Genomic DNA, 10160 nt, shown 5'->3' on the forward strand with positions numbered 1-10160 from the left:
TCTCTGTCTCTCTTCCCTCCTCCTCTCCTCTCTTTTCCTCTCTTCTCCTTGCCCCACTTTCCTCTCTCTTTCTCCCTTCTCTCCTCTTCATCTTCCTTTTTCCTTTCCCCTCCTCTCCTCTCCTTCACCTCCTTACCATTATGCCACCCTTGCTATCCCAGATAAGAAAAGACCCCTTGAGACAGGCAGCCCTGCTAGCCCTACCCACCTTTGAAGCTGATGATACTTGTTTGCAGTACCTCTGTGTTCCACCAGTGTCAGGATTGAAGACCTTGGTTGGAGTGAAGGGGACACTTTTGGATTGATCGTATCCTACCTTATAGATGCTTTACCTATGATGAGAGGCAATGTCTGTACCTGTACTGGTGCCTGTGTGTAGTGTGGGTGTCCTGAATATGAATATGTGTGCCCTGTGTGAGCCTGAGTGTGTGTGTGTTCCTGTATGTAATAATGTGGATACCTGCTTCTCTGCAGGTCAGCACTTTTGTACCTACATGCTACATGGGTGTGCAGGGCTCAAAGACCAAGTGTTATCTTGGCTTTTTCTGCTCCATGGAGCACACAGAGTCAAGGATAAATGACAGAGAAGCCTCATTGATTCTTCTGGTATGCAAGCTGAAACTCGGTCATCTTTGATTCTTCTCTTTCCTTCATCCCCCACATCCCATTTGCTGCCAAATCACTCCTCCCAAATGCCCCTTGGATTTTCCCTTCCCTTTCCATTCCAATGGCCACCACCTTAGCCTGGAATTACTGCAACAGTTTATCAGCTAATCTCCCTGCCTTTTTTCTCTCCTATTTAATATGTATGAGGCCAGCTTCCTCTTCCCAAAGCACCCCTTTTTCACATTACTCCCCTGCTCAAGAGCCTACAATCCCTCCCTATTTCTTGTTGTATCAAATCTGAGATTTCTATATTCTTTTTGTCATATGTCTTGCCAAAAATCACTTTACACTTTTTCTTCTCTTTCTTTTTCCCCATAGTGCCTGATTTAAATACCCAAGTATTATCTTTGTGACATTTAACAAGTCACTTAATCTTTATGGGCCTCAGTTTCTCATCTGTCAGATGAAGGACTTGATTTAGGTGATTGCTAAGGTACCTTCCTACTCTACACAGATGATGCTATACAAGTCCCTTTTCTACTTTGCCTATCTGGTCCCAGCCTACCTTACCAAACATATTTCCCATTTCTCTTTTGCACTCATCTTCACTTTGCTCACCTTCATGCGTGAGTCCTTGGTTCATGTCATTCCTACTCCTAAAAGGAGTGCATGCCCCTCTCTCCTCATAAAAATTCTTCAAACCTCAGTTCATATCCTATCATGCCCAGGAAGCTTTTTGTAAACATTCTAACCCACACCGTCCGTCCGGGCTGTTCTAGGAATATTTTACTTAGAGGACAATTAATGCTAAATGTGCTAATGTTAATAATTGTCATTTATATAGTTCTTAAAGTTCCCGAAACACTGGATATATATTATCTCATTTGAGCCTCAGAGCAAACATCTAAAGTGAGTTCTATTGTTATTCCAGTTTTACTGGTGAGGTAACTGGACCTGAGGGGTTAAGTGACTTACCTAGGGTAACACCACTATTAAATATCTGAGGCAGAATTTGAATGTACATTTTTTCTGGATCCAAATGCATTATACCATGATCTTAATTTCTGTCTGAGCTTTCTTCACATATATCTTACCTCTTCGGATAGACTATAAACTTCCTGAGAGCAAGGATAAGTTTCATAGTTCTCCATCACTTTAAGTGGCATGGTTGGAGCTTCATATGTGACATTTACCCAGCACTGTAAAAAGGCACTTTTCTTACTACAACCCTATGAAATGGGTTGTTTTTCCCATTTTACAGAGGAGGACATCAAGATTTACCCTACCACTGGGCAAAATGATTTCCCAGTAGTCAAATCATTAGTAAGTGCTAAAAGCAATACTCAAAACCAGGTTTTCAGCATTTGAGTCCAGTGATTGATAATAGATTCATTGTTGTTGTTGGGGAAGGGGAGGGACTAGGAACAAGGAAGGAAACCAGAGGAAATGTCTCTGTAGCTGGGATCTTAAAAGGGAGAGTTCTGTGTTCTTTGAGTTCCATAAATGGACTTCTCAAGCCCATTAGGCTACTGTCCAGTGACCTTTAGTGGGAATGTTGTGAGTTCAATTATCATTTTCCTATACTCTACACAATTGTCTTATCCAGGGCAGATACCTTTCCAATGCTTTGGTTCAGCTGCCAGCTAACCCTCAAAATCAAAGGAGCCCTAGCTCAGTAAGAAACCCCTTGAAAATCAGGGAAAGGACCAAACACTATAAAATGAGGGCTAGTGTCTTTAGTGCTGGTTTGGATAATATGGAAATATGCAAAAAGAACTTTTGGAAAACTGGGCAGACACCAAATATATATATTGCTGGTTCTGGGCTTGATACTGAAAAATTTTAAATGTAAATAAATAAAGCACTAACTCTCCCAGGGTAGAATCATGCCACAATTGATCATTTCTTTTGCTCAAAAACCCAAAAGGCTCTCTGGTTTTATCATTCCACAGAAATGAAGAAAATCATGTTTGTTGAGAACCAGGGCTAAAGGGGGGCATCTTAATTTTTACCTCCCCTTTCTAAGAATGTCTGAAGGTAATGACTATTGGGTTAGTAAATGAATCTCTCAGAGCAGTGAGAGGGAATTCTCTTTTTCACAACATGGGGGATCAAATTATGACTTTATTCTTGAAACTTTCTTCATGATCATCCTACTAACAATAATGCCCTCCTTCTCTCTCACATGCTACACCACTCTATATGTGATGGTTGCTTGAGTACGTTGTAAGAGACAAGATATACTAGACTCTTTCTTATTTACATGTGGCTTAGTGTCCCAAGGTCTGTATTTACCTAATCTTGAAAGTGTCCCTTCCTTCTTCCATTTCCCTGACCATCATCTCTCTTCCTTTAACTTATTTTTTACCCTCCTAGAATTGCCTCTGGAAAAAAAAATATAGCTTGTGTTTATTTCTTTGCAGATATAGGTAAAAGGATCACATATGCTTATATAAGCATTGAAGGCAATTCTTTGTATTGGATACATCCATGAATCCAATGTATAAATCCATGTATTAGATACAAAATATATTATTTACTTCTTTCCACAGAAAATTCAGAAAACACATAAAGGATTCATAGCACCCTGTAAACAATATACACACATATGTTATTTATAATCTTTACTATATATAACATATTTGTGTATATATATACATATGTTATTTATAATTATATAATATATTAATTATGGTTATAGACATTATATAATATATAAATACATATGTGTGTATATATATATATGTATATATTTATTCCTATACCAAGTTCCTATTTTACCCCAGAAATCCATATAAACTTCAAGCCTTTGGATACTATCTAGTGGTTTTCTCTTCCTCCAAGAGAAGCATTGGAGATGCTACACAGGCAACTTCCCAATATTCTTTTGAGTCCCACTTCAACATCTAGAAACTCATGTTATCAGTCAGCCTCATGGTACGAAGCTAAAGAACTTGGACTCCCACCCATTGGAAAGATATGAAGTTGGGGTTTCTAGAGACAAATATACAAATTGTTATGGGCCCCATTTTCATCTCCAAGAGTCACACCAATATCCAAGCTCATAACTGGACTCCTCTTTAAGGGAGAATATTACTGGAGCTTCTAGAGAAGCCACTTGTACTTACTGAAGATCTCATGGAGATAGAGAAAGCAAAGTCTGTCTTTTTGCCTCCACCCCCCAAGTGACTTAAACTCTCCTGTTACTTCTTAATTTTTGACAACCAAGCACATGATTGTCTCCAAAAGGTTAGTCTCTCATTGTCTCCTACTTTCTATTCAGAAGAATGGATCACTGGCCTCTTAAACTCAAGTATCCTTGATAGATACTCCCAAGATTAGTTCTTCCCAGGAATGTCCCCTAAATCACACTCTCTGAGTTTAGATGCCATTACCAAACTACCCAATGACTACCAGCCTCTTCTCCAAGATGCTGTATCTCAGGAATTCTCAACACTTCTCCAAAAACTACCACCTCTAATACTACATGGTTCACCTATCAAGAGCTGCCATCTATTGGATTGAAGAGTTATGCCATTGCTTCTCCAAGGCTGGGGCCAGAAACTAGATGACTGTAACTCTTTGCCACAAGGGCAAGACCCATATAGAGCTACCATGAACTTCTACTCCGAGAAAATCAATAAGAGCTAAAGAGTGGGGATTTCCTCCCTCAGCCCCAAACCCACCAGGACCCTCAACTCTCTCTGTTCTACTTTGCTCTGGTCTACAAAAGAAGAGGGCAAAAAGGACAAAAGACAAAATCTTTGATGAAGTCTCTCTTTGAGAGGCTATCATAAAGAGGCAGCCCCAACCCATACCAGCCAGGTCAATTAAATCATCCCTAATAAGATGTTCTTAATCCTCTTGGAGGCTGTCGATTTGTATGACCCACATTTTCCATAGAGAGATGTGATTGGAGCCCATCAAAATCTCATCTCCTATACAAGCTCATTAAAGTGAGCAGGTAACTCCTTGCATCTATTTTTTCCTTGAGTTTTATTTCTCTTCAGTGAGCTTGAGAGTTTCCTGAGGGTAATAATCTTATGTTATCTTTAGCACATGAGGATACTATACTTCTTTATATATGCTAAAGATCATAGCACACTGTATTGTTTGTTGGATGAATAAATTTCCATTCCTATATTGTGCCCTTAAATTCCATGTTTTACTCCAGCAGGAGAGGCAAGATCTCATTTTTCAGGTCTGAAATTTATAAATCACAGTATTTGAGAAAACTATCAAAGAAATCAAAAAAGTAGATTGATGATAACCTTCCTCTGCTAGAAGCAATTCTGGATTCTTTTGGAGATCTGGATAGACTAAACCTCACAGATACAGGATGGGTTGGAGTATTCTGTAAAGCAAGGGTGTCAAACTCAAGGGGCTAACCCAGTCATTGATGATTCCTACAGACTGACTTAGAAAACCACATATTAACATTATCCATGTTCTGTTGTATTTTTATCTATTGTATTAAATTGTATTGCATTATTTATTGTATTCCCAATCACTTTTTTTTTTAAGCAATAGGGGTTAAGTAACTTGCTCAAGGTTACATGGCCAGTTATTTCTGGGTGTGGTGCTGAGTATCTGAGCCCGGGATTTGATCCAGGTCATCCCAACACTGGAGCCGGTGCTCTTACTCACTGAGCCACCTGGCTGCCCCTAAGCAATTGGGGTTAAGTAACTTGCTCAAGGTTACATGGCCAGGTGTTTCTGGGTGGGTGCTAAGTGTCTGAGCCCGGGATTCGATCTCCAGGTCTTCTCAACACTGGAGCCAGTGCTCTTACTTGCTGTGCTACCTGGCCGCCCCCCCACCCCCAATCACTTTTTAATCTGGTTTGGGTTCTGAACTGTTGTAAAGGTTTAGCAATGCTTCAGGACAAGCAAAACTTTCCCATAATCTTTCCTTTTCTCCTCCATTCCCCTAAAACTACAACTATACCCAAGAGGATGGTACAAGTATGGGCAGAAATGCTTTCTGGGTCTTGTTTTTCAGAGAGTGGGGAAAATCTCCTTTCCTCTTCCATTTGTGATGGAGGCCTGGTGCATGTATGGACCACATCAACTTACTTAGCTGGTACAATCTCTCCATGAGGAGGATGCTTGAGGAGCTTGCTTATGCAAGAATCATAATGCTGTGTAAGGGAAATGCTTTGGAGAGTAATGAAGCATGCATGGACATTCTGTTGCTGGTTTCAGTTGGTTAGTCATGTGGTTGCAAAGAGCCTTTTTCAATTGGCTAAGTAGCCAGAACTGTCCACATCTTCAAAAGGGCTTGAGTCAGTTTCCTACATCTCAATTCATTCATCATCTCCTTCACTTATGGCATTCCATAGGAGAGCATGAGGGAAGGGGAAGAACCTTGGTGCCTTGGGCCCTTCTTCACTCTGAGGCCATATGATACCCAAGAAACAGGCCTCAGGTTTTTTTTACCTTTTTGTTTATTCTTTTCAGTTCTAGGTGCAGGACAGAGTCTTGATTTTGATTGGGACAGTAAACCACGTGAATCCAGGAATCAGAAACCAGTCTGGATATCACAGTCAGAATAGCCCTGATTCCCCGAGGAGCAAGTGATCCTTGGGAGTGGCCTACAGGACCCTAGCCAGGGGAAGGCGTCACAGGACAGTCATACAGGATCTAAACATGAACTTGATGGAACCAATTCTGCGTAGGAACTGAGCTAAACTATGAGCTTAAACTCCCTCCAGAGAATAAGGCAATATAGAAGAGATTATGCCCCAGTGGTATAAGGAGGGGAAAGAATGGTTTTTTCTTTCTATATCCTTGAAAGCAATATTCAGCATTGATATTAAATGGTTAAATGAAACTGGGATTCTATCATCGGTCCTGTACCAATGAGGGAAACACACCTTCTGGGGGCAGGGGGTGGGGCATTTAGCTAGTGGTGGTGGAGAAGAAAAGCTCTCAGCTCTCATGGCGTTCCTCTGGAAGGTTGAGGGGCAATGAACAAGACCCAGCTTCTGAAAAAAGGACCTGAATAGTATACATTCCTTTACTGCATGGAGCCCTCCAACTGTTCTCTGTTCAGTCACTGTTAACAATCTCTCCCTTCCTGAAATGTCCCATTTCTCCAGCTTTTTCACACAGAGGAACCTGAGCTCATTCTGTGCCTCTTTTCATCTAAACTATCTAAGGTTTAAAAGCTCTGGGTCAGTGCTTCATGAACAGCATTGTAATAGAGATACCAGAAAAAAACCAAGACTGACCATCAGGACCACCTGGGTTCTGCCAGTCCATACTAAATACCTATGGGACTCTGAGGCCTGGCAAGGGACCTTTGTCCATTTTCACCATCTTTAAAATGGTGTATCAAAGCACAACAGTCTTGGGAATTCTATTGATCTCTACAGGCCTCAGTTTCCTTATCTGTAAAATCAATAGGTTGGTTATACTTTTAGTATCAGTTTACACATTGATTAGTTTTGTTGAATTGCTATTTCTCTCTCTCTCTCTCTCTCTCTCTCTCTCTCTCTCTCTCTCTCTCTCCCTTCCTCCCTCCCTCCCTTTCCCTCTCCCTCTGTCTTTCTCTCTTCCTTTCTCTCTCTCCTTCCCCCCCCCCCCCCCGTTCCTCCACCTCTTCATTATAAGAGATGACAATGGCAAGGGAAGAAAAGGATTATATATTTGGAAATGAAGGTTAACATAAGCCAACTCCATCAATTTTTACAATGAAAGGGTCAGACCACACAGCCTCTAAGAGCTCTCCCAGCTCATAACATTCCACAATTCTAGCCCTATGAGATAGGCAGGATGGACAAGAAGCATAGTATAGTGGAAAGAGCTGGTGGAAGCAGGAATCAGGAAGACTAGAATTCAAATCCTGTCTCTGACATTTAATATCTGGGTGGGAAAGTCCATTAACCTCTCTGAGCCTCATCTGTAAAATGGGGATCCATCATAATGCCTGCAGAATCTTCCTCACAGGAGTGCTGGGAGACTTAGACAAGTAATGTTTGCAGTGTTTCACAAGCACTACCTAGATTTCAGCTGCTATTAGTCAATGAGATCTTCACATCATATGAAGGTGCTTCACAAAATGTAAAGTGTCCTCCAGTGGCAGGGAAACATCCCTACCTTCTGTGCTTTCTTTCAGATCCCGGCTCTGTCCCCTGCCTCACCTTACTTTCTGCCTAAGAGAGCCCTCATTCTTATAAACAGATTAGGAGCTGGCTTTCCCTCTCTACCTCTTCTACTCTTGCCATGTGCTATAGCCCACAGACAGTTTTACAAGGGTACCATTTAATGAAAAAGGTGGGTAAGCCCTAAACAACTCCATGTGCATGGGCGGTCTTTCAGGAGAGCCAGGAAGGGAGTGAACTTGGAAACCTCACCACATACCTTGTGATGGTTCTAATCCCATCCCACCAGAATCCATTACATCACTCTAGCAGGATAGCCTCAGGGCAATGGTTAGAGCCAGGGTCCCCACTGGGTGACTTAATTCAGGGGAAGGTGACCCTCTTTCTATTACCTCATGTCTTCATTCCTCAGTTTCTCCTACTGTAACTGTGGCCTGGTGACAGGTAGTATCTTTTCCTACGTCACCTGGCTCTGAGGAGGATGGATGAGATAACGTCTGGAATGGAATCTGGGCTCAGGGAAAGAAAGACTCTTTATAAGGGCTTGGCTCCCCCCCCCCTTTCTTTCTTGATTATTTTTTTCCAGCAGTCAACCCACGTTGTTAGGTAGGGGTGGGGGGAGAGTGTTTCTCTCTACCTTGCCTTCTTGCTGACTGCCTGCAAATTTAGAGTAGCAGAGACTCAAAGCAATTTCAGGGAAAACTAAACTCCTGTCCCTTTGAGTAATACAGGACCAGAGGTATACAGCTAGAGGATGACCTCAGAGGACACCTAGATCAACCCCCTCATTTTCTGGATAATGAATCTTGGGCCCAGAGAGGGAAATGCTTTATTCAAGGCCACACAGACAGTCCGTGGCAGAGCCAAGATATAAACCCAGGTCCTCTGACTCCCGATTCAGCCTTCCTTCTACTTTACCACATATGAAAGTCCAAGATTGCACTTTTAACAATGCAAATCATTCTGACTGATACTTCAGATCTACTCCACCCCATTTTAGATATGAGTAAACTGAGACCCAGAGAGGTCTCACTTGCCTGGGGTCACACAGCATGTCAGCAGCCAGAGACAGAGTTAATACCCTGCACAACTGATATCCCAGTCTAGTGGTTTGTGGGGAGCCAATGACATTGTTGAGGTCTGACTCACCCATTAAACCACCTGAGATTGTGCTGACTGATAGGAACTCCTGGGAGAGACTCGGAGTGAAGGGACTAATGGGAATTGAAATTTGGTCACATATAGATTTATCTGTAGGAGGACAAGGAAAGTTTATTGTTAGTGACTACTGTGATAATGAGTCTTATCAATACTCCAGCGTAGGACAGACCCACATCCAGAGAAGTGACCAGTTCCCCTCCTCTGATTACAGCAGTTTTCAAGAACACAACCAAGTACCCACTGGCTCCTGCTTTTAAAAGTTTATAGCTGTTACTTGGGGCTTGTAATAAACTTACCTTGCAAACCTCTCCATGAATAGGGGCCATTCTTTGCTGGAACCTCAGTTCCCTTCACAGCCTGGGAAGGGAAACAGCCAGTTTCACCAGGAGTGTTAATGCTAAAACCACACATGCAGAGAAATTCAGCACCCAGGCTATAAATCCAGACCAGCAGGCTCTCCTTAAAGCAGCAGAGCCTTCAGGAGACACCAGGGGCAAAGGGACCTGCAGCATTCTGGTGGAACTCGAAAGGGTTAACCTACCTCCCACATTCCTTCCTCTTCTCAGTTCCCCCTACAAGAGAAAAAAAGAAAGAAAATTTTTAAAAAGGAAAGACTCCTAGCCACAACCCACAAGCTCTCCTCTTTGCTTTATGTCTGACAGTTTTTCCCTTATTTCTGTCCCTGGGGACACTGTAATGAGACCTGCCAGTCGGAATGAGTGAATGATAAATTTTCTGGATATTAGGAATACTGGGCATCTGGGAGCAATAATCATGCCTCTGTTCTTCACTTCCTGGGGATTCTGGATGGGAATGGGTGGGGAGAGAGAAGGAGTGGAAGGGAGAAGAGCTAGGAGCCTCTGGGCAAAAAGCTTGGTAGAAACTGGAGGCGCTGAGCAAGAACACCTACCTCCTGAAGGAGTCATGGGCTGAATGCCTAGGTTTTATGATGGTCCAGGCATGAAGAATTTGTAAAACACTCAATAGCATTTTTCTGCTTTTTTAAGAAACATAGATAAATATTAAGTGGTGCAGTGAGAAGAATGCCTGAATTTAGAGTTGGGAGGTCTGGGTTCAAATCCAACTTCTGTTGTCTATTGGGGCCCTCGGCACTCAGTTTTCTCATTTGTAAAACGAAGGGATTGCCTAGATGACCTCAAAGGTCCTTTTAAATCTAAGTCTGTGATCCTCTGAATGTCAGATCTGGAGGGACCACCTCATTTGATAAAGAAGGGCATAGATGTCAAGTCGTGGATAGATCCTTGCAAGGCAGATCCCTTGCACGCAGAA

The 10160-nt window shown here is 42.2% G+C and overlaps 1 long non-coding RNA gene across 1 annotated transcript in view; it reads right to left on the bottom strand.

Annotated features, from left to right (window-relative positions):
• LOC138146478 (uncharacterized) overlaps positions 1-9363 on the bottom strand; it is a 13006-nt gene extending 3643 nt beyond the window's left edge. The window contains exon 1 of the long non-coding RNA XR_011164492.1: positions 9167-9363. This is a non-coding gene — a long non-coding RNA (uncharacterized lncRNA). The remainder of the gene's footprint in view (positions 1-9166) is intronic.
• Between the last annotated feature and the right edge of the window lie 797 nt (positions 9364-10160).

This window comes from Petaurus breviceps, unplaced genomic scaffold (assembly GCF_028583685.1).
Source record: "Petaurus breviceps papuanus isolate PSGF00001 unplaced genomic scaffold, PetGlider_PUasm1.0 90762, whole genome shotgun sequence".
Taxonomy (NCBI): domain Eukaryota; kingdom Metazoa; phylum Chordata; class Mammalia; order Diprotodontia; family Petauridae; genus Petaurus; species Petaurus breviceps.